Source organism: Prionailurus bengalensis, chromosome E2 (genome assembly GCF_016509475.1).
Source record: "Prionailurus bengalensis isolate Pbe53 chromosome E2, Fcat_Pben_1.1_paternal_pri, whole genome shotgun sequence".
Classification (NCBI taxonomy): domain Eukaryota; kingdom Metazoa; phylum Chordata; class Mammalia; order Carnivora; family Felidae; genus Prionailurus; species Prionailurus bengalensis.
Window position 1 is genome coordinate 60,733,825 of NC_057352.1, and position 27,362 is coordinate 60,761,186.

Sequence of the window (27,362 nt, forward strand, 5' to 3'; positions counted from 1 at the left end):
AAAAAGACTGAAAAACAAAATAACAGAAGCCTGGTGCCCCGTGGGGTAACATCCAGTCCTCCAGCCCATGTGTAACTGGGGTTCTGGAAAGAGGAGAGAGAGAAGCAGGGACAGAGAATGTTTTGAAAAAATAATGGCCAGAAATTTTTTGAATTTACTGGAAACCATAAACCCACAGATCTAATGAGCAAAATAAACCCCATGTAGAATAAACATTGAGAAAGCACATGAAGGCACGTGATAAACAAATTGCTGAAACCCGGTGATAAAACAGAAACAGCCAGAAGCAGCTGATAAAAACAGCACTGTGGATGCCCGAGCAGAGCTGTGAGGGACAGCAGACCTCCTGCCAGGAACCATGCCACCCGGAACACGATGGGGCGACGTCTTCAGTGTGTTGAAAAGGGGGGAAACTGTCAACTAAGATTTCACTGCCCAGTAAAAATGTGGTTCAGAATTGGAGACAAAGTGAACACTGTTCAGACGAGCAAAACCCAGTAGAATTCATTGTCAGCGTATCCACCCGATAAGAAACGTGAGAGGCGTTCTTCCCGCGGAAGAACGGTCCCCGATGGAAACAGCCCCACGCCCAATAATTGCACAGGTGACCGGAAAATGTGGTTTTCTCGTTTTTCTATCTCTTGAAATGATAATTTGCTGTCCAAAGCAGAAATGATACCAACGCATTTTGGGGTTCACATTCTACACGGAAGTACCATCCCCGATGATAACAGCACGAGGGACGGGAGGGGGACATGGGAGCGTGTTGTCCTCACACCGTGTGTGACAAGGCGTAACAAGATGTGGAGGCAAACTGTGATGCGTTTCACACGTACGTCGTAACCCCCAGAGCACCCACTGAAAATAAAACGTGAAGGCATAGCTGAGAAGCCCATGGTGCGGAGAAAGGAGAATCGTTAAAATACGTCCCTCGCTGAACCCACAAGAAGCCATGACCGTGGGAGCAAGAAAACAAGGAAGGGACAGGAGAACAGAAGCCAGATCACGGGGGCGGTTTTAAAGCGGCTCGCCCCGATAATTACGTTAGTGTCAACCGTCTAACGCTCAGAGCGGACACAGACCGCGAGACGGGACAACGTGGCGACCCCCAGGAAGCGCTGCCTGCGAGACGTGCAGCTTCACGAGGAGGGCACACGTAGGTTGGAAAAGACAAACCATCTAAACCAACCAGCACGAAGCCGGAAGGGCTGTGTCAGTGCCGGAGTAGATGTCGCATCAAGGAAAGTTTCCAGGGATAAAGAAGTCGATTCTCGGCATAAAGGGGCCAGTCTGCATAGAAGACACGAATGCTAAACGTGTGGGTCCTTAGTAACAGCTTCAAGTGTGAAAAGGAAGCCTCAAGAGCGTTGTGGGGAGACAGGGAGAAATGCACGTTTTTAGCCAGAGGCTTCCACACGTGTGCCCTGCAGGGTCGTAGCTGGGGCGGGGGGGGGGGGGGGGTGGTCCACAGCCAGGGCAGGTGGGGAGGTACCAGGAAGAACACGGAAGTGGCTCGTGCAGCGGTGGGGCCGACCAAGCAAGCCTGATGGCAGGGGTGCAGGCACAGATACAGCCAGCACTGTTATTCGTAGGAAGACAGTCTTCTTTCCCCGCAGAAGCGTCGGCCTGCCTTTCAGGGTCCTCCGACGGGGTCCGGCGGGCCCACGCAGGCTCCTCCCCCTTACGTGAAGCCAGCTAATTAGGGACTCGATCCCATCTGCAAACCCCCTTCCCAGCAGCGCCTAGACGCGCGTCTGGCCGCCCGACTCGGGCTGTCGCCCAGCACAGCCAGCACAGCAGCCCTGGCCCAGCAGCTAGAGGACAGGCGGACAGAAGATCGGTGGCGACACAGGAGATCCAAAACACATTACCAATTAACTGTACCCAGCTGGCACCCCTAGAACATTCCAGCGCACGGCAGAGCGCACATGGAGCGTTCATCCGGATGGGCCGTATTCCGGACCATAAACCAGATCCCAATGAATGGAAGATTCGAACCATACAAACTGTGTTTTCCGACCAAGGGGGTTAATGGCAGAGAGGTCAGGAGACTTCTCCAAGACCAGGTCGCTAATAAGAGAGGAGGCCAGGGTTTGGACACAGGCTTTCTTCCCACTTCCTGTGCCCCTGGCTCCGGGCGAGCGAGCAGGTCTGTGCCCCGGGGATGGGACCCGGCTGGCACCGGGTGGCACCTGTGTCTTGTAAAATGCTCCACATTGCTGGTGAGCGTGTGTTATTGGTGCCAGGCTGCGCAGTCGGTCGTCGAGCTCAGCGTCACACACGTCGTCAGAAGGGCCTCACAGGCTCCACCCCGGGTGCGTTTGTCTTTGCAGAGAGACCCCCGGCATGCACTGACGTCGTGGGAGTTTCTCTGGAGGACCCAGAGAGGCGGCGGGGACAGCGTGATGGATTGGAGCTGGCTGGGGACCCTGTGTCCCTCCTGGAGGTCCAGAGGCACCCCCCAGACACTGCCAGAGTCGTCTCCGACAGAACGCGGGGTGGGGAGGCGGCGGCCACCTGGGCCGGTGTGGAAGCCTTCACGAGCCACCTCCTCCCCCGTGAGATAACGGAAGAGGTCCTGCTCCAAGATGTCTTGACCTTGGAGCTCTAGCTGAGATGTGAAGGTGGGGACTCTTTCCCTGTTATCACTGAGTCTTTGTCCCTTGGCAGGCTTCCGGGCTGCCTGTGGTAGGTAGTTCTGGGCCCCGTCCGTGCAAACACAATCCCATCATCCACCAAAACTCAAATGACCCAGCACATCGTCTCGCTTACTCATCTGCTTTTGTGGCAAGTTCGGGTAAAAAAGCGGCTGTGAAAAAAGACAATTAAATCCAAACCAGATGTTGCACGAAACACGTATGTGAACCCTAGATGACGAAGCGATGTGCCCACAAAGCCGCGGCGGGACGGGGACGTGGCCGTTCACGCATGGCACGCTGCGCTGAGGTCCGGCGCCAGGACCGCGTGAGCTTTTCCGAGGCCGCAGAAATCCCGAGGCCGAGGCGACGTACTTGTCTGCTGATTGGCAGGTGATAATGCTTTATTGGAGCACAGACATTTCCGGAGTAATTTATCCCTTCACTCATCTGGTTGGGAAAGGGGAGCACTGCAGGGAGAGGGGGACGTGGAAGCGGGTTAAGGGGGCCGAGGTCGAACTCGTTTGCCAAACTACACAACTACAACGAAACGCTGAATTAATCACCGCAAATTAAGACACTGTTTACCGAGGGTTGGAGGGGTCCATCGCTTAGTAACTGTGGGGTTTCCTGTGTCCCTCCTGACCCCCCTCCCAGCCCCCGCTGCCCGCTGGCAAGCCGGCGTGTTTTTCTTGCCACGTGAGTCCGCTGGAATCGGGACTCGGGTTCTCTTGGGAGCAGCGTGTTCTGCGGTTACCCTGAGCGGGGACGGGGCGTCAGTTCTCCATCGCGGTGCTGAGCGTCCCCAGCGCGGCCACGGGGACACCCCAGGGGACCCCGCTCCTCTGGCCGACAGCCCCTGCGTGGGGCCTGGGGGCCTGTCTTCTGCTGCGCGAGGTTCTGTCTGTGTGGGCTGCAGCCCAGCGAGGTTCTGACCACGGTGGCCCCGACTTCTGAAAGCCCCCCCACCCGGCCTGTAACGGGCCCGCGGATTCCACGGTATGTCCGCTTTCCTGGGAGGTTGGTGACTTTCCGATCCTTATTCCAGGGGTCACCCGCCCGCCCGCCCCGCTCTGCAAGACACAGAGCTAGAGAAGGGCGGGGGCCCTGCCCACAAGGGGTGCACAGGCGGGAAGGTTTGGGGGGGCCCTGGTAGCAGGGGCTCCGGGAAGCTGTGGGGTGGGGAGCAGCGCACTGCAGGATGGGGGCCCCCAAGGGGCTGGGACGCACGGGCTGCGTCTCGTGGACACCGGCCCAGGCGACCGGCCGTCCCTCCCCAAGGACGCCAACGTACAACAGGACGGCCCTCGGTTCGCCACCGGAGCGTGGCGCCTGCTTTGGACTCTGTGTGTGTGTCTCTTTCTCTGCTCCTTCCCAGCTTGCACCGTGTCTCTCAGAAATAAATAAACGTTAAAAAAAAAAAAAATTTGAAAAAAGAAAGTAAAAGGACAGAAAAATTGCGGCCTGAACACAGCCTATGAAGTGGCTGTCAGACGGGGATTACCAGACGGGAGGACGGACGTTTTGTGGCCCAAGCGTCGTTCTCCAGGCAGGCGTCACAGCTGCACGTGCACCGGCCCCACACCTGAGGCCTGAAGCTCCTGTCCGCCAGCTGTCGCGAGGCGGGGGGCAGGCAGCCCGGGGGCAGCAGGGTCCCGGCACAGCACCGTCCACGCGGACCTGCCAGACATCCACGGGACCGTCCTCCCCAAATCGGCGGAACGTGCCTTTTTTACAAGTGGGCACGGAACATCCGCCAACGGGCCACGTTCTGGGTCATAAAACGAATCTCAGCGAGTTTCAAAGAAATGAAATTCTGTGGCACGTGTTCCGTGGCCGCAGCAGAGTCAGAGTGGAAATCCGGAGTATCTCTACCCACCCCGAAGACTGCCCGGGACCCCGCCTCGTCCCACTGTAACGGGCGCAGCGGAGGACGGAAGCCGCGAGAAGCCACAGGCGGGCGAGGGCCCCGGTGGTGGGCCCACGAAGAGTGGCCGAGTGGCAGAGAGGATCTGAGTGGAGGCGTCAGTATTTTGCCGCAGAGGCTGGGACAGACGGAGGCTGCGAGTCAGTGTGTCTGTGCCCCAGTCCTGTGTGGACAGGGCGGGGGGGCCACGTGCGGGTCGGCCGGCCGTCCTTCCTGCCCACGGGAGGGAGAGCCCACGTCGCCTGCATCGACTCTGCGCCTCTGCTCCCCATCCTGGCTTCCCCGGGGCCCTTCTGGGTGGTTCCGTGGCCCCGTGGGTCCCCTGCCCGGCACCAGATCTCCCAGGGACACGGGGCGGGTGCCGCTGACTGATAAGTAGCACCTCGAGGGCCGCCTGCCGCTGGAAAACCTTCTGGAAAGTGGGAGGAACCAGCTATTTAACATATTATTTCTGCCATGTCCCCAAAGATGCAGCCAAGGAGAAAGCTATTTTAGCCAGAGACTGGAAAGAAAAAGGCCATTTTTCTTGGCCGCGTGGTCTCAGTTTCCTCTGCTTCTGGCGATGGGTCTGTTTTCTCTCTCCTCGCTACGGGACGGCAGCACCGCCTGCGTCCGCCGACCCGTGGTCCTCCCGCCTCGGGCTGTGGGCGGTTGAGGTCGCCTCCGAAGCTTCCAGTAAAGCAGGCCTGCTCCGCGGCGACCCGGGGGCCGCGTGCGCGGGCCGTCCCGTCACGAGGGTGCTGGACCCTGGTCAGGAAGCACGCGCTGCTCACGGGCTTATTCAGGGGACACGGCCTGTCTCAGCCCCGTGGCTCCTGCCTGCCTCGGGCCGGGCTCGTGCGGAGACGCGCGCACGTAGACGTGCGCGTGCACACGCGCGCACGGGCCCGCAGAAACATTCGCCCGCTCTGACCCACGCATACACGCGCTCGTGGGTGGCCGCCTGGGGAAAATGGGAGAAATGTCCTAAACGCTCGGATTAGCCATCGCCCTCCACCAGTGGATGCCGTTGGTAATCGTTTCTGCGTATTCCTCATAAAACCGGATTCGAGAAGGGGGTGCGGCCTGGCCCAGTGGCCTTCCTTCTGGGACGGGCTCCCAACCCCAGGCCGCAGCGTTCAAGCGTGTCTTTTTCCGGTGGGACGCTGGATTTGTTAGAGGGTCTAGATCAGGTCCTGCCGATGGGTGTCCACGGTTGGCCTTTTTCCCCCCTTATAAGTCGGCCGGTAACGGGAGGCCATCCCCGTAGCCAGAAGCCTCTGGACACCAGAGCTGCTCCCCCCCGAGCCGGAGGATCTGGGCCGGCTACCCCTGCAGGCTCCCTCGCGGTGATGTGTTCAGGGGAAGGTGAGCCAGACTTGTAGCCGGAGAGTTGTCTTTGGCTCAGCGTCCTCGCGAAGCATTTAGCCTTTTCTCCGAGAGACCAGCTGGGGCGAGGAGTCAGAAGACATCCCTAAAGATAAGTGCCAGCCGCGGTCCCCCCAGAAGGCCGCAGGGGCCCCCTTCCTCCTCACAGAAGTCAGCTCCGCCCAAGAGGCACCGGCTGCTGCCGGAATGTGCCAGCCGGGGCCCTGCCGCATGTGCTCAAGCCTCTTTGTGTGGGAAAAGTGTATGCAAAGTAACATAAACAGAGCTGCGGTTGGGCTGGGGGCTGCCGCCTGTGATTGAGTCGGGGTGGGTCCCAGACCGGCCGCTGCAAGACAGACCCTCGGGGAGACGCCGGACTCCGGACACTCGGCTCGACTCCCCGCTGCAGGGGCGGGGGGGGGGGGGGGGGGGGGTTCTGGGGGCGGTGGGGTGTGGAGGTGCCCCGGCCAGAGGCGGGAGCCCGTGCGGACCCAGGATGCGATCGCTGGGAGGGCCAGGTGGGCTTGGCCCAGACGGGCCCTCCGAGCCGGGAGCCTCGGCTCTCGGCGGGGTTCCCGGAAGCCCGGCAGCGGCCTCCGCGCCCGCGCCCTGGGGGGACGCCGAGCCTGCCCCGACGCGTGGCTGCGGTCTTGTGTTCAGCCTGGGAACGCGCATGTCAGCGCAGGAAGGACGATCCCCGGGTCTCCTTGGTGCAGCACCACCGTGTCTCTGTGATGAGGACAGTGCCGGGTGATGCCTCACTCTGTGGGACGACGCTGTCTGCGGTAACGTCTTCCCACCAAGGAACCGGCCACGCCGTCCCCCGCCCCGCGTTCATTTAGGGGATTTGGGACCCGGAGAAGGCTCTGTAAACTGAATCTCAGAAATGCTGAGAGCATCCCAAATGTGGTTTATAGAAACAGGCTGAAGTGGTCCAACTCAATGCCAGACTGCCTGCATTTTCTTACATCTGTGAAATCAAAACCAGACAGAATGCTTTATTAGAATGCAGTGCTCGGTGCTATTTTTTTCCCATGGCGAATATAATCGGCCCCCACTTTTTTGTTTCTCTGCGTGTTTATCTTGGAGGGTCTCGAGTCCCGTGATGGATCCTTCCTCCTCCTCCAGAGCCACTGCCCAGCCCTTTCTCCCCGGCGGGGTCTGGGGAGGGGCCTGGCAGGCAAGCGGGGAGGGGGCCTGACCCTGACCCCCCTGCAGAGATCACGGCCTCCACCCTGCACCCGCCCCCCGCGGCCTCTCTCACACAGGCCCCTGGCTCCTGGGCTCGCCCTTCTTCCTTCCGGGACCTGGCCCACTGGGGAATCTGGTCTGGCCCTAAGCGGATTCATGCTCCCTCTTTCCAAGCAAAGCCTGCTGTCCACCCTGCCCGGAGCGCCCTCCCTTCCTGCCCTGGGGGCTCCCACTCATCCTCCCCCACCCCGAGCCGCTCCCTCCCCCGAGCTCCCGTGACACTTTGCACATCCTGTGATTGTAGCATCCACATCGCGGGTGGCCGTCTGTTGTCTGTCTAGCGTGGACCTGGGACGCCACAGCTGTCGTCCTGAGGGCCGGCTCCCGGGGGCGCCTGAGCTGCCGTGTTGAGGATTCACGGAGCGTGTGACTCAGCAGGACAGGACATTCTTGTTTAATGATGTCATCGTGTGCAAGGGAAGAGGACATAGTCCAGACCCTGCGATGCTCAAAGTCGCTAGAGCATCCGAACCCGCTGGAGGGCTCGTTGAGCCTGGACTGGCGGCCCCTCTCCCCAAGCTTCTGCTTCCAGAGTTCTGGCTGGGATCCCAGGGGTTGTCGGTCCTGCTGGTCCCCAGGCTGGGGGGCACTGACCTGCGTCCCAGGCCGGCCGCCTCAGCGTCCCCTGGGGCCCTGCTAGAAAGGCAGAGCCTCACCCTGCATACGAATCTGATTTTAGAGACCCCTCGGGGGGCTGCTGTGTGTGTCAGAGGTGAGGAAACACTGGTTTCGACCCTGAGCTCCCTGGTGCGGGAATCACATACTGTTCATCCTGTGCCCTCTGCACGCGGAGGCCCCTCACACACACGTGTCGACTGAATGCTCGGTAAGCCGGGTGTCCCCCGACTTTCCCTTCGTTCCCAAGTTGTGTATGAAGTGTCCCCGCCGCGGGGAAGACGCTCTGTCAGAGATACTGGAAGGACACTGCTTACGGCTTGCGCGTGTTCAAGGACACGTAGCTTCAGCAAACACACGCAGGCCTTTCTCGGGCCTTCCCGAGGGCGGCTCGGCCACCGTCATTTCTGAGGACAACAAAAATCTGAATGCCCTTCCCCAGCTAGTGCCAGAGGGAAGAGCTAGAAAGATAAACTCGGCCACGTTTGGGGGCCCGGACCCAGCAGCAGAGGGGCGCAGAGGCCTCGGACGCCACGGTGTTTCTTTCCGGTTGAGTCTCTCGTGGCGCCACCTGGCCGCCGTCAGGGAGGGATGTTGGGACCTGTGGCCGCGATGCCCGCACGGCTCTGGGAACCCCTCTCTGGAAAGCACTGGGTATGTTTATGCATGCAACGTGCGTTGATCGTGCTCCTGCTGTGTACGGGGCCCTGGCCGGGGTTCAGGGGACCTGCCCTTCACAGAAGGCATTGCTCCCCGTGCTACTTGCCACTGTGGAAAAAGCCACAGGAATATTAGCCAGCCAGGATGGGACGTTCGAGAGCCCCATCTGCACCCCGTGGCTGCCCCTCCCTTTCTATCTCGTCTCCCCCTCTGATTCTTTGTGCTGGGAAGTAGGTTCTCATACGTGGGACTGCGGGCTTGGGAGCAGTGGGCGGGTGGGTCCCAATCGATATAAACAGCTAATCTGGATAAATCAGGCCCAAACCTTCCCGGTTTTCCGGGCATGTATTTTCGTGTGTTCTGGAACATTCTGAGCATCGTAGACTCATGGGAACAGGGAAAACGTTTGAAGGCTAATTTCCGATCGACGTTTTCTGGAGAAGAAAGGAGGAGCCCATGAGCACCGGCCACGCCAGGCCCAGTGCCTTCCGCTCTCCCACCTCGGCCCCTGCGCACCTGGCACCGCGCCAGGCCTCACCCCCTTCGTCACGCGCTTTGTGACATTAGCGGCAGCTCGCTGGACGAAGGAAGGCGGGAAGGAGGGGGTGCAGACACTGAGCTAGAGAAGTAAACTGGGGTGAGATCACACATACCCCATAACGTGCTTCTGAGATTAGTGCTTGGCCCGAGGGCAGTAGGGAGCCATTAGAGACTCTAGGCTGGGAGCAACCCAAGCACAACTGTGTGTTAGGAGCATCCCTGTCGGATGTGGTGGGGCTGAGCTGGAGGCTGAGGTGAGGCGGGTGCAGAACCCGGGGGAGGGGCGCCGCTGGCTTGAACTGGGGAAGCGTGGGTCTAAATGCACACACAGGATGATCGCTAATTGCTACAAAGTCACGTTTCCCGTTGTCGCAGTGGTCGTGTTGGCTTCTTGTTGCCTCTGTAACAAAGGACCACAAACCAGGTGGAAGTTTATCCTCTTGTAGCCCGGATGCCAGCAGCCCCAAATCAAGGTGTGGGGTCTCCCAGCTCCTGGGGGCTCCCCGCACCTCCTGGCTGGTGGCCGCGTCCCTCGCGTCCCTCCAGCGTCTGCCTCCGTCCCTCAAGCACACTTGTGGTCACAGTGAGGGCCCACCCCGCCGCCGGGTAATCTCAGCTCCCGGGACCCGCCGGGCAGAGCCTTGGCCACGTCGGCAGCCCCTCTGGGGTGCGGGTTGGGATGGGGTATCTCTGGGGCTGTGGCTCAGCTGGGCTCACGCGGCCGGTACTCCGTCCGTGTGCCGGCTCACCGGCAGCTGGAAGCGGCTTCCACGGTCGGTGACTCAGCGGGACCTGGCCCCGGGAGCCCGTCGGGGCCCACGCCTCTGATCCTCTCAGCAGCCCGATGAAGGGCCGGGCAGCTGCACCCCTGAGCGGGCAGCGGCGGGACAGGCTCCGGGGGGGCCCACTCGCCGCCCCACGTCGCCCAGCCAGAGGCGCGTCCACGCTGTGAGCGGGCCGGGGGCGGAGCGAGGCCCGGGGCTCACGGGCAGGGCAGCGGGGAGACGGGGCTGCCGGGAGGGGCGGTTGCAGAGAAGCCGGGCTACCCCTTGGCTGGGGAGGGGGGCCGGCAGAGAATCTGGGCCTCGAGCACAAACGGAAACGCTGACGGGGTGTCTGCTTCCGAGCTCAGGGGGCACGCGTGGTGGAGTGTTTCCAGCCCCGCTTCCTTCTCGAGAGGGCCCTGGCCTCGCGGCGGCAGCATGGCCTCTGGAAGCTTCCGGTCCGAGCCCCAGGGGCGTGAGCCGCTTCCTCAGAGGTCCCCAGCCACGCCCCGACACCTCATCTCGTGGGCCTAACTTGGGCCACGGCCCCTGAGACCAGGTGATGGATGCTCTGATGGGCTGGGCCCCGCGGCTGTTCTCGGAGCTGCCCCGATCCGCCCGACCTGAGGAGGGGAGCGGGGAGGACACCCGAGGAGCCGGCACGGGCGGCCGGGCCACGTGGGGGTGCCCAGCAGGGCCACCGCCGTCTGACCAGCATGCCACTTGCAGACGGCTGCTGGCATCTACGGCCACGGCAACCACGTCCAGCGTGCACGGGGCAAGTCCTCCAGTTTCACGCGAAATGAATTCGTAGAATCACACGCGTCCGGGGGAAGGGGGAGGGGAGGGAGTGTCCCTGGGCACGTACCGCGTGGGAGGCGCCATGTCCCGGACGGAAATCTCGCTTAATCCTCGGCGACCTTGAGAGGAGGGCGTAGTCATCCCCAGGCCCCGGTGAGGACGGCCAGCGGCAGGTCCTAGACCAGGATTGAGCCCCAGGAACCCGTGCGAGCCTGTCAGGTGCCTTTTGTCAGAATGTCTGCGTGTCCTCGTGCGCTGCCAGGTGAGGACGTGGTCACCTCCTAGACAATCTCTCCGATGCTGTCCCTGCCCAGCACGGGAGCCAGGCGGGGCTCGAGAGCCTCTGTGGCCCTCGGGTGCTGGTGGAAGCCGTCTGGGGAGAGGGCTCCGTGGGGCTTAGCGCAGGCACTGCCTTTAAGGGGTTCTCCCGGGGGAGCGGGGTCTGGATACTTCGGGAGAGTCTGGGGGCGGACGCTGTCTGTGGGGGATCGTCTCAGCCCTCAGTCGAGCCGTGCCCAGGGCCAAGGCCTCGTCGAAGGCGGGGCGGGTCCCCACCCTCCCGCCCACCCTGCTTGGCTGCTGTGGCCCCGTTTCCTTAAGCAGGGGACGGGGGGCCAGCAGGGCGGGGGGCGAGGCGGGTGCCAGGGTCTCCACCTCCCAGATGGCGACCCCGGGCCCGGGGCTCACAGGCTCTGCAGACCGCGTGCGCGCTGCTTTTCGGAACACCCCAGCGTCCCTGCGGGTCGCAGCTCCACAAAATAAACTTGCTGAGTCGTGGTCGGTTGCGTGACGCCTTCTCGCTTTGCTCCATCGTCTTATCCAGAGATTTTGTTTCCTCCCCGCTGACGAGTGCCGGGCACAGCAGGGCCAGCACTCAGCGGCTCTGCTGGCTCCGGACGGCCCTCCTGTCACACGGTCCCTCCGCCCACAGCCCTGTGAGGCTCACCTCATTCTCGCTCCGCAGGTGACACCCCTGGGGCGCCCGGGGCCTCTTTCCGCCCCGGAGCCTGCGCCTGGCCCGGCGGCTGCGCGAGGCCCCAGAGACGAAGGATGGTTCGCATTCTAACCGCTAGACAGGGGTGTGTTATCACTGAGAACAGGCGTGGACTCAAGCAAGTCCCCTCCCCTCCCTCCTCTGCCCTTCCCCGCCCTGCCCTCCCTGCGGGGAGAACTGGCTGGCACCCTCGCTCCTTGGGCCGGGGGCCCTCTGGCAGGTCGCCCTCTAGCTTGTGAAACCAGTTGCTTTGGCCTCAGCGCCTCCGTGGTTGTCCAGCCCATCCTTCATCGCGTCAGGGCCCCTGGGCCGAGCGCAGGGTGTTGCTGGTGCTTTTCTGCCAAGTACGAGAGCCTCTGAGGATGGCCAAGTCGTGTGTGTCCAAGAGGGCGTCAGGGCCTGGGAGGTGATGTGGGGGCCTCTGGTGTTGCCGAGGGGGAGTGGTCAGGCCGCCGTGGCTGGTGGCTCGGCCTCAGGGTACGGAGACACTTTCGTGACCGGCAACCATGTCAGCTGTTGGAAAGCACATTGCACGGATGGGGAGCAGTGAGCGAGTCTCCTGCCCAGCTACTGAAAGGGCACTTGCTTTCTCTGGGTCTTTCTCTCTACCTAATAGCTCAATGCTCCTGAGGGCCCCTGTCCTGATCTCCCTGAGGGCCCCTGTCCTGATCACCCTGAGGGCTCCTGTCCTCATCTCCCTGAGGGTTCCTGTCCTCATCTCCCTGAGGGCTCTTGTCCTCATCTCCCTGAGGGCTCCTGTCCTGATACCCTGAGGGCTCCTGTCCTCATCTCCCTGAGGGCTCCTGTCCTCATCTCCCTGAGGGCTCCTGTCCTCATCTCCCTGAGGGCTCTTGTCCTCATCTCCCTGAGGGCTCTTGTCCTGATATCCCTGAGGGCTCCTGTCCTGATCTCCCTGAGGGCTCCTGTCCTCATTTCCCTGAGGGCTCCTGTCCTCATCTCTGTGAGGGCTCCTGTCCTCACCTCCCTGAGGGCTCTTGTCCTCATCTCCCTGAGGGCTCCTGTCCTGATACCCTGAGGGCTCCTGTCCTCATCTCCCTGAGGGCTCCTGTCCTCATCTCCCTGAAGGCTCTTGTCCTGATCTCTCTGAGGACTCCTGTCCTCATCTCCCTGAGGGCTCCTGTCCTCATCTCCATGAGGGCTCCTGAAAGCAAACCCTCCTTACCTTGCCTGTCCCCACATAGCCTCAAGAGGCAGGAGCCATTGTCATGTTAATCCTCGCATAGGTTAAATGATTTTCTCAAAGTCAGCTGGATGGTGCCTCAGAGCCTGTGCAGCAGCAGCAGCAACAACACTAGCTAGGATCCCAGGGCCGTGACCTCCCGTGGAGGTGGCCAGTGCTGATCCTGATAGAAAGGGGCAGATCTGAGAGCCTCAAGTGCTAGGGTGGGCAGGGCTGTGGGCCCACAGAGGTGGGCTCACTGAACTGCCGGGCAGGGAGGACCGTAGCCATTGACCCGGGGCTGGCCCAGCAGCCAGTGTGGACAGGAAGTGGCTGCTCTCTAACTCAGGCGACATGTGGCAGAAATGTTAAGATGTCCCCTCCTCTTGGCATGCGGACACTATCTGTCCCCTGGCCTCTGCCATCTAGGAACTCGTATGAGAAGGAGCCTCAGGAGTACAACTGCACTCGAGGATCACAAGCCGACCCGGCATGGAAACCAAAGGAAGCACCGGGTTGGGACGGAGCCGCAGGCCATGGAGGCCGCCCTGCTCTGCCACTTGCCGGGGACCTTTCCTGACCACAGCAGGAGGCGGCCAGGCCTGCGAGCCTGCCCTGCGTCTGGGGCTGGTGGGCACTCTTCCTCAGCACGTCAGCGGGTCAGCGACAGTGCAGGTGACAGTGTGGGGGTGGGGGGGGCGGTGGGGAGCAGGTGGCCTCCGGAGGAGGGGCTGGGTGCCTTCCTGTAGCTCATCACCTTTCTCCACGAAGAGCCAGCTGCTGACAGCCATCCCTATTTACCAAGAGCTGCGGGGCCAGAGGAAAAGAAATGGGAGCCCTGCAGAGCCCCGGCCCCACCTCCCCGCACCTCCCTGCCCCTCCCTGCCCCTCCCCGCCCCTCCCCGCCCCTCTCCACCCCTCCCTACACCTTCTTGCTCCTCTCTGCGCCTCCCTGCAAACCACCTGCTCTCAGATACAGCTGGGCGCGGTTGTAACCACATGACCTCGATAACGTGTGCACAGAATGTGCTTTCGGAGCAGCATGGATTTTGCAGCGTGTACAAACAAGGCCTCCCGCTTTCGAAAACCACAAGGAGGCCAAGAGGGTGAGGGCCCTGCCTTTCTGGGCTCAGCCAGCGTCTGCACCAGTGCTGTGCCCCTGAAGACAGCCAGTCTGGGGGCCTTGGGTAGTGGCTTTGAAAATCCACGATTCGGCTCCCACTGATGGTTTGAAATGAGGCTGCTGAGGCCTAGGATTTTCCGGGGCGGCACGAGGACTTTGGAGGCCGCCGCTGTCGGCCGGGCCTCACCCCCCACCCCGCCGCCCTGCTCGGGAAGGCCTGGCACACAGGTGGTGACGGCCCTCGCGGAAGGGACGAGTCCACGCACCATGGCACACAGAATTCCATTAAAAAGGGCAGTGCGAGTGCCCCGGGGGGCCTTGGGCTGTCACGGAGGCACAAACACGAACAGAGCGAGGACATCGGGAAGAAGCCCCGTGGCTCTTTTGCCAGTTTCTGTAGTCCGAGCTATCTAAACAGAAATCTCTTCCGGAGGAATTCATGTTTTGTGTAAACTGGTCGAGGCCGTGCTCTGTGGGTTTGGGGAGACAGGACAGAGCTCCAGAGAGAGCACTGAGGGCGACTGAGGGCCAGATAGCCAGGCCCACGGTGCCTGACTTGGGAAGCCGGGAGCGTCCTGCCCAGAGGAGAGAGCAGCACTGCACACGGACGTCTCCCAAATCAGCAGCGCTCTATTCTTGCCGGAGACTGGTGCTCTGACTCACCTCCGTCGGCCCCGCTGCATCCGGCGGCCAGTCTTACGCTTTCCGTTTGCAGGCGGGGAAAACTGAGGCCCAGGAGGGACAGCGACGATGCGAAGGGGCGATCAGGAGCTGTGTGTCCAAGCCCCAGCCTTAATTGTCTGGATGGCACCGAGCCTCGCCGGCCGGCCCGGGTTAAATTTGCCGCCGGTGACAGCTGGCACTGGGGCAGGAGGGAGGCTGCTGAGGCAGGTCAGACACTGGCCCCCAACGGGGCAGCGTTCGAGATTCTGGCGAGGGAGGGGCTCAGCCTGCAGCAGCTCTCCTTGGACCCGCCCGCAAGGGCCCGAGCACAGGAGAAGGGGATCCCCTGAGAATTAATCACTGCAGGTCACTGGAAAGATGCTAAGGGGACGGAAAACATCCACAAGGAGCGTCTCACCCTTGCTCTCCTCCGCGGTCCGCACGATGTCCCTTTCTAACGTGATGTCACCCCCGCGTGGGCAGGAAGGGGGGTGCTCAGAGAGAACAGCCCGTTGCACGAGGCCCCGTGGCTGGAGAGAACAGGGGCTGTGCGTGGTCCGTTCCTGCCAGAGCTCGATCCCGCGGACCACGTGGCGTCCGTGGCCAGCTTCTCCCTGCTCGTCGGGGGTGGCGGGCCTCTGATGGACAGCTCGCTCTTGAACAGCCGTTTTCTCCTCCTCTGGGTCACGTTCCACCTGGGCTGCCCAGAGCGGGGACGTCTTGCCCAGCCGGTCGTAATGTGCATCTGTGGCAGCCGCCCACTTCCCCGTGATTTACCGGGCTTGGTCCGCGCTGCAGAGAACGACACGTCTAGGAAGCTGGCCGTCTCTGCTCCGGAGGCTGTTGGAGAAACCGCACCTGTCAGGAGAGCTGCCCTTTTGGCTTTGACGGTGGAGCAGAACCATCAGGAAGAACACACGGGTAGAGGGGCGAGGATAGCAGGCCAGGCCAGCCTTTGCCGTGGGCGTCCCGCCCCCTCGTGCAGCGGCAGGGAGGGGGCTGTCCGGCCCTCGGAACAGCAGGCCGTTCACACCAAGCCACCCATCAGACCGGATTTCTAACCTCTGCGTCCTCGGTACTGGGTGCACACCAGCGGCACAGCGTGTGGGGTCACGTGGCATTAAACGCTCAGTGGAGAGCAGAGGTCTTTCCCGAGGACGTGGGGGCCAGAGTTTGGGGACGACATGAGCTGGTCTGCATTCTGGAGAAAACCCTCGTCCGTGGTGGTAGTTACGCACTACCATGTAACAAACATCCCCGAGCCACAGCAGCTGAATGCAGTCAGCATTTACCGTCTCCCCGTTTCTGTGGGCCAGGGGCCTGGCAGCGGCTTGGCGGCATGGTGCCGGCCTCACAGTGTCTCACCCAGCCTGTCAGCTTGGCTGCAGGCATCTGGAGGTCGCCTGGGCCCCCGGGGCATCCATCTCCAAGCTCGCGCCTGGAGGCCTCAGTCACAGGCCACACAGACCCCCAACGGGCAAGCCATCGGGGGGGGGGGGGGCAGTGGGCGGGATGATCTCGTCTTGTACGTCACGCACCATCACGTCCATGGCCTGCCGTGCATCAAGAGCCAACCACGAAGCCTAGCCCACACTCAAGGGGAAGGGACTTCGTCTCCACCGCTGAGAGCAGGGGCGTCTAAGTATTTGCAGGAGTGTTTTAGAGCCACCACGCCCATCGCAGCCGGATGGAGCTAACCATCCGTCTATTCAGAAAGTACTTAAAGCCGACGGTGCGGCGGGCGAGGTAGGCAGTGGTTGGATGTGCTCCTCTCCCCGTGCCGGGGGTCAGTGCTGCGGGGAGCCGCCTGTTTTGGAGAGAGGGCAGGGCCGGCTCGGAGCGCATCCCTGAGGGCCCGGCAGTGGGGTGAGGCGGTGAGGGGCTGGTGCAGCGGGGCCGCCCCTGCTCCTGCCCCCAGAACCTTCTGCCGAGACGGAAACCCTCTACACCCAATCCACACGGTTGCCCTTAGTCACACGTGGCTGCTGATCGCTCGAAATGTGTGTCCGGGAACCAAAGCACTGAATGTTCGGTTTTATCAAATTCTGACTCATTCTGAACGAGTTAAGTAGCCGCCGTGACGAGCGGTGACCACCGGGGACAGTGCGGGTCAGAGAGCAGTGGCTCGGGCTCACGTGGCAGCCAGCCAAGGGGGTAGGGAGTGGCGGGGGCTGGGAGCACCTAGAGGGCGGGGCCGGGGGCAGGTGCCCAGGCCTCGGGACTGTGGCGTCAGGGGTTGAACTCCGGCCTTGTTCCTAGGCGGCTCCGTCTCAGCCAAATAACAAACGCGATAGTGACAAGTCCACGTGGCTCGGATTCAGCGAGCGGTGGCTGGCCGGCCCCATCCTTATGGCACTCTTCCTCCACATCGAGGGGCATCGCCGCCTCCTAGTGTCCTCTCGGTGACCCGTGTTGGCCTGGGTTCTGCCAGGGCCCCACTTGGAGCAGTCGGGGACTCACCAGGAACCGGGGGGGGGGGCGTGGCTTAATGCCCCAGCTCTGGTCTGCACACACCCCCCGAAATGCCTCCCACATTCCCGCTCTGATGTCACCAGGGGGAGGCTGCAGAGGACGCTCACAAGGCTCCGCGGGCTCTCTGAGGCGTTCATGGACGTTGTTCAGGGACACCTGTCAGCCCCCGTGCGCACCTGCTGGTCACACGCACGGATGTTCTGCACGTCACAGCCAGCCCGGGCCCACGGCCAAGTCCTGGGTCACCCGCCCCCATGGGTTCCGAGTCCCTCTCCCAGCCCTGGAGGCTCGAGGGGCACCAGCCCAGCCTACGGGAGAAGCTCTGTGCTCGTGAGCTTGTCCCCAGGGCTTCCCCCGCCTCTGAGCATCCCACAGCCCGGCGGAGTTTGCCAGAGAAAGATGAGAACTTTTAGTTATAAAAAGGGTGTTTTCAGAGGAAAAAGGCAGCCGAGAGCGGTGAGTGGCTGGTAAACCAGAGCAGGGTCCACACGGCCCCTCGGTGCCCTTGTCTCCATGGTGGGAGCGTGCCAGCGGGAAGGCATTCGGGCCTCCAGGCGTGCCGAGAGCAGGTGGGTGTGAGGGGCCGGCTCCGGCCTGCGTGCCAACTGTTGTTCGGGTAAAGGCCCCCTCGCCCCCGCCTCTCCCCGCGGACATTCCTTGGTGAGCGGCCCGTCTTCCCGAGGATCCAGCCGGCCCGGACCACCCGCAGGCTTTTGCGGCAAAGCAAGATCTCGTTTCGGGGCTCCTGCTTTCCACGGCGCATTTGTTCTGGGGGTGTGGGAGGGGACGGTGCCCCCAAGCAAGGTGTGGACGGGAGGGACAGCGCGCCCCCGTGGGGTCTCGCAGACCCTCCGCTGCTCTCTCCGGGGGTGGTGAGGAGCACTGAGCTGCCCACCGGGGACGGCAGAGGGCGGGGGGCGGGGGCGGAACGCACGCTTGCTCCCCACCGGCCAGCAAGCTGTCTGAGCGCACATCTCTGGGTAAGGGGCCTGCGGCAAGGTTCCCGGCGCTGGGGGCCCCAGAGCTTTCTCCCTGGGCGGAGTCCAAGGTGATGCCCCACGCGGCTCCTAGCGCCCGCCTCCGATGCCCGGGTCGTTCCTGCAACACTTTTCACTCGATGCCTCATCGTCCTTCTGTGCAGGCTTCTCGGGTCCCCGAGACTGAGGACAGCATGGGGGTGGGGCGTCTGTCGGGGACAGTCCGGGGGGGGGGGGCGTGGAGGTGCGTGAGGGGCAGCGGTGTGGGGTTCAGAAGGGCCCAGGGTGGGCTTTGAGCCCCAGAGGGCTCTATGCCTGGCAGGTTGTCAGTGCCCCTTCAGAGGCTCCGGGGAGGGTCCTTCCTGCCTCTTGCGGCTGCTGGGGGCTCCAGGTGACCCCTGGCTGCGGCCGTACCCTCCACCCCTGCCTCTGTCTTCACGTGGCCTCTCCCCTATACGTTTCTGCGTCTCCGTCTGGCTTTCTCCCGGGGACACCAGTCTCTGGGTGAGGGCCCACCCTAATGGCCTCATCTTGACTTAAACACATCCTCAGAGACCCTGTTTCCGAATGAGGCCCCCATTCACAGGTACTGGGGGTTAGGGCTTCCCCGTGTCTTCTGGGCGGGCCGCATTCACCCCCTAACAAGGACAGATTCTGAAGGTAAGAATTTCTTAGGAAGTGCATCATAAGCCCCGAGGAGTGGGTAGAAGTGCTGGGCGCCGTCCCACGAAGCCCTCTGCCCGTCCGGTGATGTCGAGCCCTCTTCCCACCTCGTGGAAAACTGTCCAGACGGGCGCGCGGAGAGGAGACCCTCGGCCTCGAGGTCTTGCAGGGTTTTCCCGCACGGACAAAAGAGACGCTCCCAGGAAAGGTTGAAAACCTTACTGGCCAGACACGGGATCGCCCTTCCGCGAGGAAGTCACGCGCGAGGTGCAGGCGGAGGGAGGGCGGTGGGGCGGCCTCCTTCTGTTCCCGCGGATTTAACTTGGCCTCTCGAAGGCTGAAGGTCGTAGGGGCGTCGGCTGCATTTTCCCCCCCCGAGAAGCCTGCAGCTTTTCACTATCATTCCAGAGACCTGGATCCGGCCCGACACGGAAAATGGAGCGGTTTGCTGTGAAGCTAACGCTAGCAGCCTGACTGCAGGCATCTAGGAAGTTGGCGAGCGGCACCCCGTGCGTGTGCCAGCCCTGCGCGTATGATGTGAAAAGCAGCGGGGCGCGAGGTGTGGGTGAGGGAGCGGAGACCTACGCGTGTCCCTGGAGCGTCATGGCTTTCCGTCATGAGGCATCCTTTCTGGCAGCACACGACCCCCCCCCAGCACCCCGATTTCACCCCAGACGTTACTGGAAGCTCTTTGCCACAAGAATCTGAAGGAGCTCATTATTTTAGGAAAGTAAATGGTGAATGAGGAAAGTAATATCCGAATACATAACCTCAGACCACGATGGAGAGGTTTCCCGATCGAAAGTCAGCCTCTCGTGACCCCTGATTACTTTCCTGCTTGCTCCAGGAGGTTTGGGCGCGCCCCCCCCCCGCCCCCCCCACCCCAGATCGGGGTGCCCGGTGCTTTCTGCGAAGGGAGGACGGCTCCGTGCCCGGAAACTCCGTTCCAGGCGGACTGCCCCGCTTTGGCTGCGTTTTCAAAGGGCTTTGTTCTTCAGGGTTCCGTCCGTGTGCAAACGCCATGAACAGCAGCGATCCCGACCCTGACGGTGAGCGGAGGGTCACGTCTTCTCCACGGAAGCTGCCCCTTCCCGGGCAGAGGAACCACCCACAGATAGTGCGGGCCGTGAGCTGTCAGGGAAGCGCTGTCTCCTGAGACGTTTTCTGAGCCGTCGCGAGGAAGAATGATGTGTCTCAGGACACACACAGGCCAGAACAAATGATGGGTTTAACATGGATCTGGAAAGAAGTCCTGAAAACCAAGGAAAGTCAGCAGGGACGCCAAGCCTCGGGAATGTTCCGAGAAGGAAGGAGCACTGTGGCCGAGGAGGGTCCCAGATGGCGGGAGGGCGGCCAGGGATTAGGGGTGAGGGTGGGGCGGCCCAGGGGCGCTGGGTTCCCAGCCGAGGGGCGGGTGCCGTGCGGGTTAGGGCAGGGCGCGGCCTCACCCCCAGGCTGCAGGTCCAGAAGGAGGCCCCGGGGAGAGACCCCGCGCAGGACGCAGAAGGGCCGTGGACACGGGGCCTGCCCGCCTCGGCCGTGTGGGCTCTGTGACCGCAGCGTGGTCTGCGCCGCGTCGAGCGTGTGAGCGCAGCCGCGGGAGGAGCGTGAAAGCCAGCACCTCCCTGCAGGAGGGCTCCCGCCGGCCTTGACCTGGGCCTCGGGGGCGGTGTGGGCTGCGGACGTCTGCCGCCCCGCGGAAGGGGCACGGGCGGGGTTGCGGGTTCCTCCGCGCCCTGCACCTGACTGACAGCCATGGGACCAGATGAAGCGGGCCGGGCGGCCGGTAGGGGTGCCCCCCTCCGACATCTCACTTAGTTTCACCTAGAAATACTTCAGGGGTGCGTGTCCCCTCCGTAAGCACAGCTCAACTGTGAGATTGGAAAATTCCACGAGCGCTCGGTCACACTGTCCACAGACCTTGTTCAGACCCGGCCCAGTGTCCCGGCAGGGTCGCTGATACCGGGGGCCAGTGGGCGGGCGCAGGCCTGCTGTCTGTGGGACGCCCCCCAGAGGCCGAGGTGCCGGCCGAGCTCCTCCTTTGTGCGTCCTGTCTGGAGGTGCCTGACGCCGGGGGCCCCCACCCGGTTAGGGTGTCCCCTGGGCTCCTGCCCTGGGAAGGGACTGCTTGTCATAGGTTCTGGCACCACCACAACAAAGGACCACAGCCTGGGCGGCTTAAAACGGCAGGTGTCTCTTCCCCCACAGTCCTGGAGGCCGGAGGTGTGGCAGGGGCCCCGCCCCCTCTAGGGACCGCGGGGGAGGGTCCTTCCTGCCGGGTCCCGCTCCCCGGGGCCCGGGCATCCCTGGGCTGTGGCCCCGTCCTCCAGTCTCTGTCCTGGCTTCACGTGGCCTCCCCCCCCCCCCGTCTGAAATCCTCCTGTGCCGCCTCAGGTGGATGCATCCGGGGGCCACGTGTGGCCCCATTCCCAGGCTCTGGGCGTCGGGGCCCACGGTCACCGACCACGGAAGCTACAAGGGTTTCGTGGGGTGCCTTGGGCACGTGTAAGTGTCCTTCGTCAGACCTCGATAAATGTCACCGTTGCTAAATGACGATTTTCCATCTCTGTCCTTCTCCTCTGCTTATGCATTCGTATCAGTACGGACTCATGGGTTTCGTTTCGTTTTACGGGTCACAACCCATGGCCATTATTCTGTGTTTTGGCGCCGAAATCGTCCCAGATTTCTGTGTCCTTTGACACGTCCGTCCTTCTTTGAGCCAATTCCTTACTTTCGCGTAAAAACAGATATCCCGGCTCACCTTGCGCTTCCTCCGCCACAGCCCTGCCGTGTGGCATTTTCCCCAAAATCCTTTTTCCCGGGCACGTGGACTTCAGAAACCCAGATCTGGGCTCGGGGCTCTGCTGCCCCTGGCACTCGGCTTCGTGAGGACAGGTGCCGGGAACACGCCTGCATCCGCAGCCCCTCCCCGGTGTGGCTCACACGCGTGTGGGAGACTGCGAGTTCACACCCACACCCCCAATCCCAGCGCCTGACCCCAGACCCCGGGGCCATTCCTGTTCCCTCCCTTCTCCGCCAGGGAGGCGCCTGGCACCCACTGTCCTCGGACTTACTTGCTTGGTCCCGGAGCAGACAAGATAGTTTCAGAAGTGCCCAGCACCCCACCCCACCCCCCCGAGAAAACCAAGGCTATTACCCAGAGTTTACTATTTCTTACACTTTTTTTGTCTTGAAGAAAATGCTGTTCAGAATTGACTCCGGTGAGTTCCTGCCTCCCCACACGTTATTCCCTGGAGATACACTTAGGCCCTTTTGTCTCTGCGATCCTGAGGAGCCCCCTCCCCATGTTTTTCGTCTTCGAGTGTGTAAACTGCTGTCACGGCTCCCCCAGATGACATGCGAGCACCCTCGGAGGTCCTGCACCGCTCCCAGCTCGTTGTCCCTCCCCTCTGCACATACACCGTCTCGTGAGTTTCTGGCTGATTCCTCCTGAGATTCTCTTTGCAAAAATAGTCATGGTCTGGGGCGCCTGGGTGGCTCTGTCGGTGGAGCGTCCGACTTCGGCTCAGGTCATGATCTCACGGTTCGTGGGTTCGAGCCCCGCGTCGGGCTCCATGCCGACGGCTCGGAGTCTGGAGCCTGCTTCCGATTCTGTGTCTCCCTCGCTCCCTGGCCCTTCCCCGCTCACGCTCTGTCTCTCTCTAAAAACTAAGTAAAGGACCACAAGCTGGACTTGTCGGCCAAAAAAAGAAAAAGCATGCTCTGCTTCCTTGTTTCCCCTTCCTTTCACCCAGAAGACGTCATACTATGGGTAGTCTTTTGCACTTTTTTTGGCATGAGAGCGCATCCTGGAAGCCACTCTATATTTGCTCCCGGAGGACAGCCTTGCTCCTTCTCACAGCCTCGTGGGGCCCTGCGTGGACGTGTCAAGCTCGTTCAGCCCCCGCCGTGCCCATAGGCGCTCAGCTTCTTTCCAGGATCTTGCAGGCTCAGCATTGCCCCAGATCACCTCACGCACGCGTGCTCTGGTGCTGTCGTCGGTGCGGCTACGGAGCGCATCCTAGCAGGGAGCTTGCCGGAGCGCAGGTGACGGGCCGCGTTCCCTGCACGGGGACCCCGGGGGGTTTGTGTTCCTCCCAGCAAACCTGGGAGGGTCGGCAGTGACGCTTTTAAATAGCTGCAGCCCGAGAGGTGAGCCCCGATATCACAGGGTAGTTCAACTTGCACCTCTGTTGTGAGCGACGTTGAACAACGCTATGTGGATAGTGGCCATTTTTATGTATTTTTCGTGAATTATGTCTGTGCGTCTTTGCTCACTTTTCTATTGGGTCTGCCCTTCCACCTCAATTTTTAGTAGCTCCCCCTATAGAAGGATATTATCCCTGTATTTTTTTTGTATATTTTTGCGTATATATCCCTGTATATTTTGCGTATATTTTTTGTGTATATTTCTGTATTTTCCCAGTTTGTCATTTGCCCTTTGAATTTCCTTAGGGTGCATTTTTTAAACCATGGAAATAATGCGCTTTTAAAAGTATTATTACTTTTGTTGAATTCTTGGCTCATAGAGATTTTTTGTTTAGACTATTTTTTTTTAATTTTTTTTTAATGTTTATTTATTTTTGAGACAGAGAGAGACAGAGCATGAATGGGGGAGGGTCAGAGAGAGAGGGAGACACAGAATCCGAAGCAGGCTCCAGGCTCTGAGCTGTCAGCACAGAGCCTGATGCGGGGCTCGAACTCACAGGCCGTGAGATCATGACCTGAGCCGAAGTCAGACGCTTAACCGACTGAGCCACCCAGGCGCCCCAAGACTTTATTTTTTTAGAGCACTTTAAGATCCCCCAGAAAACTAGAGGGGGCCGTACCAGGATTTCCCATATACCTCCTCCCCCTCCACACACAGCCTCCCCCACTATCAGTGCCCCCACCAGAGTGGCGCGTTCGTTACAAGCATGAACCCACCCTGACTCGTGCTGATCACGCGCGGTCCATAGTTACGACCCGAAGATTCACGCGTGGTGTCGTACGTTGTGTGGGTTTGGACGGGTGTATAATGAGCGTGTCCACCTGTACAGCATCACACAGAGTATTTCCTCTGCAGTCTGTCCTCTCCTCCTTCTCCAGCCCCTGGCAAGCACTGATCTTTTTACTGTCTCCAGAGTTGTGCCTCTTCCAGAATGTCACAGTCGGAATCATACCACACGCACCGGCTTCTCGCACGTCTTCTTAGTAAGACACATGCAGCTTTCCTCCGTGTCTTTTCATGGCGTGGCAGCTCATTTCGTTGTGGCACTGAGCAAGACCCCGCTGTCTGGATGGACCACAGCGTATTCATCCATCACCTACTGATGGATGGCTTGCGAGTCTTGACCATTGGCATTGACTGATGGATGGCATTGCGAGTTTGACTTGGTGGCTTCCGAGTTTTGACCATTAGGAATGAAGCTGCTCGAAACATCCCTGTGCAGGTGTTTGTGTGGCTGTAGCCTTCTGTGCCTTTGGATGAATGACCAAGGGGTGACACTGCTGGATCTCATGGCAAGAGTATGTTTAGCTTTGTAAGAGATCACCCAGTTCTTCCAGAGTGGCTGCCCCATTTTGCGTTAACGAGAGCCCCCCGTGTTGTGGATTTGGGCCGTTCCGATGGGTGTGTGGTGGTGTTCCCGTTGTTGTTTGAATTCGTACCAACACGTCGCTGAGTGCTGTAGCTGCACGCTGCGTTGTGAGTCTAGCAGTGTCGTAGTAGCCCTTGACTTTGTTTGTCCCGTTCAGTATTGACTTGGCTATTCTGGTCTTTCACCTCTCCGTGTAAACTTTAGAATCAGTGTGTCCGTATCCACAAAATAACTTGCTGGGATATTGATTGGCACTACTTTCAATCCATAGATCAACTTGGAAAGAGCTAACATCTTGACGGTACTGAGGTCTTCCTATCCATGAACATGGAATATCTAAATGGTATAACTGTTATTTAGTTCTTTGATTGTGTTCCTCAGAGTTTTGCGGTTTTTCATGTGGATCTTGTACATATTTTGTTAGAGGGGCGCCTGGGTGGCTCAGTCGGTTAAGCATCCAACTTTGGCTCAGGTCATGATCTCACGGTTCATGAGTTTGAGCCCCGAGTCGGGCTCTGTGCTGACGGCTCGGAGCCTGGAGCCTGCTTTAGATTCTATGTCTCCCTCTCTCTCTGCCCCTCCCCTCTCCCGTGTTCGTGCACATGTGCTCTCTCTCTCTCTCTCTCAAAAATAAACATCAACAAAAAATTTTTTAAAAGAATCATACCTAACTTTCTTATTTTGAGATGCTAATGCAAATGGTATTTTTTTTAATTTCAAATTCCACTTGTTCAGTGCAATTGACTCTTGTGTATTAACCTTGTATCCCTCAACCTTGTTGTGATCACTTATTAGTTCCAGGAGGGATTTTTTTTTTTCTATCAGTTCTTTCAGATTTTCTACATAAACAATCATGTCATCGGTGAACGGTTTTATTTCTTCCTTCCCAATCTGTATACCTTTTCTTGTCTCGTCGAATTAACTAGAACTTCCAGTGTGATGTTGAAAAGGCGTGCCAAGAGAGGACATTTTTGTACTTGATCTTAGTGGGAAGGTTTCTAGTACAATGTTAGCTGTAGCTTTTGCAGATAGTCGAAAAAAATCAAGTCGAAAAAAATTCTTCTATTCTTACTTCACTGCGAGTTTTATCACGAATAGGTGTTGGGTTTTGTGAAAGGCGTTTTCTGCATCTATTATTATGACCATTTGTTTTTCTTTCTTAGTGTATTGATGTGACTGATACTTTCATTAATTTCTAATTTTGAATCAGTCTTGCCTATCTTGGGTAAATCCCACTTGGTCATGGTGTATAATTCTTGTATACATTGCTGGATTCAATTCGTTAATATTTTATTGAGGATTTTTGCATCTGTATTCATGAGAGATAACGGTAATGTCGTTGGTTTTGGTATCACGGTAATGCCGGCCGCATAGAATGGGTTAGGAAGTGTTTTCTCTGAAAGAGATTATAGAGGATGATTTTTTTCCTTAAATATTTGGTAGAATTCACCAGTGAGCCCCTCTGGGCTTGGTGCTTTCTGGTTTTTAAGGTTATTAATTATTGATTCAATTTTCTAAATAAGTGAAACCTATTCAGATTGTCTATTTCTTCTGTGAGTTTTGGCAGATTATGTCTTTCAAGGAACTTGTCCATGTTGTCTAGGTCACCAAGTTTGTAATCACAGAGTTCTTCACAGTATTCCTTCATTACGCTTTTAATTCCGTGGGATCTGCAGTGATTCATTTCTTTTTTAATATTTTTATGATTCATTTCTGATATTAGTAATTCATGCCCTCTCATCTTAGCCCAAGGCTCCCTGATTTTATTGATCTTTTCGAAGAACCAGCTTGTGGTTTGTTGGGTTTCTCTATTGACTTCCTGTTGTCAGTTTCATTGACTTCTCTAATTCTTACCCTTTTCTCTGCTCATTTCCTATTTGATTCGCCCTTATTTTTTTCTGGTTTCCTGAGATGGAAACATAAAGTACTGATTTTAGCTCCTTTTTTTTTTTTTTTGTAATATGTGCAGTCAATGCCATAAACCTTCCTCTAAGCACTGCTTTTGGTGCATTCCACAGATTTTAGTAAGTTGTATTTTTATTTTCTTTTAGTTCAAAATATTTTTAAATTTCTCTTGAGATTTCTCCCTTGACCCGTTTGTTATTTAGACGTGTGTTGTTTAATTTCCACATAGTTTGGGATTTTCAGCTTATCTCTCTGTTACTGATTTTTGGTTTAGTTTTCTTGTGGTTTGCGTTCTTTAAAAAATCAAGTATTTCAAATGTAACTAATATGCCATTTAGCTCTTGGACACCGTGATAGTTCTTCTGGTGTGCATGGGTTTTTGAGGTGGGTCTGTTTTACCTGGCAGTTCATACCGTGAAACAGATGCAGGCAGAATTCAGGTGTCAGATAAGGATTTGGGCAGAGTTTATACACCGCATTTTGGTGCCTCCCCCTCTCTCTCTTTCTCTCTCTCTCTTTCTCTCTCTCTGTTTTTGTGTTTTCCTAGATTTCTCCCATCACTTTCCAGCTCTGCGATCTCTGTAAATGTTGCCCTTTGTGGGGCGCCTGGGTGGCGCAGTCGGTGAAGCGTCCGACTTCAGCCAGGTCACGATCTCGCGGCCCGTGAGTTCGAGCCCCGCGTCGGGCTCTGGGCTGACGGCTCGGAGCCTGGAGCCTGCTTCCGATTCTGTGTCTCCCTCTCTCTCTGCCCCTCCCCCGTTCATGCTCTGCCTCTCTCTGTCCCAAAAATAAATAAACGTTGAAAAAAATAAAAAATAAAAAAAAATTAAAAAATGTTGCCCTTTGCTTTTCAACCCAGTGAGATTATGTGCCTTTTACTAGAATGTCAGCCATCGGCGTGGTGCTGACTGGGTCTTGCCCTCAGGCAAAAACATCATAAAATGGGACTCACCCAGCGTCACCCCCTTCATCCACGTGCAGACACGCTTCTGCCCTCTGCCACTGGCCTGTCCTCCCCACTTCCTTCAGGGGCCGTGTTTCCTCCGTTGTCTGGTGTTGGCGGCTGTGTGGGAAAGAGAGAATCTTACAGAGGCTCATTCTCTGATACGGGATTTCGGTCGTCTTTGTACAGGGGTTGGGGCTCGTCCTATTTACCTATTGAGCCTTTTCAGGTTGTTCGGTACTTTTGCCCAGAGGACCTGGGAACTTTTTCTTTGTCTTTAACTTTGATAGCTTCACTGAGGTACGGCGGAGCCGGAACTCCA

The 27,362-nt window shown here is 59.1% G+C and overlaps 1 long non-coding RNA gene across 1 annotated transcript; it reads right to left on the minus strand.

The window, feature by feature from the left end:
* Positions 1–607: 607 nt before the first annotated feature.
* Positions 608–12,458, minus strand: LOC122494588. Its single transcript, XR_006300211.1, has 2 exons — positions 9,090–12,458; positions 608–8,870 (listed from the first exon to the last, which is right to left on the minus strand). It is a non-coding gene; the product is annotated as an uncharacterized LOC122494588 (long non-coding RNA).
* Between the last annotated feature and the right edge of the window lie 14,904 nt (positions 12,459–27,362).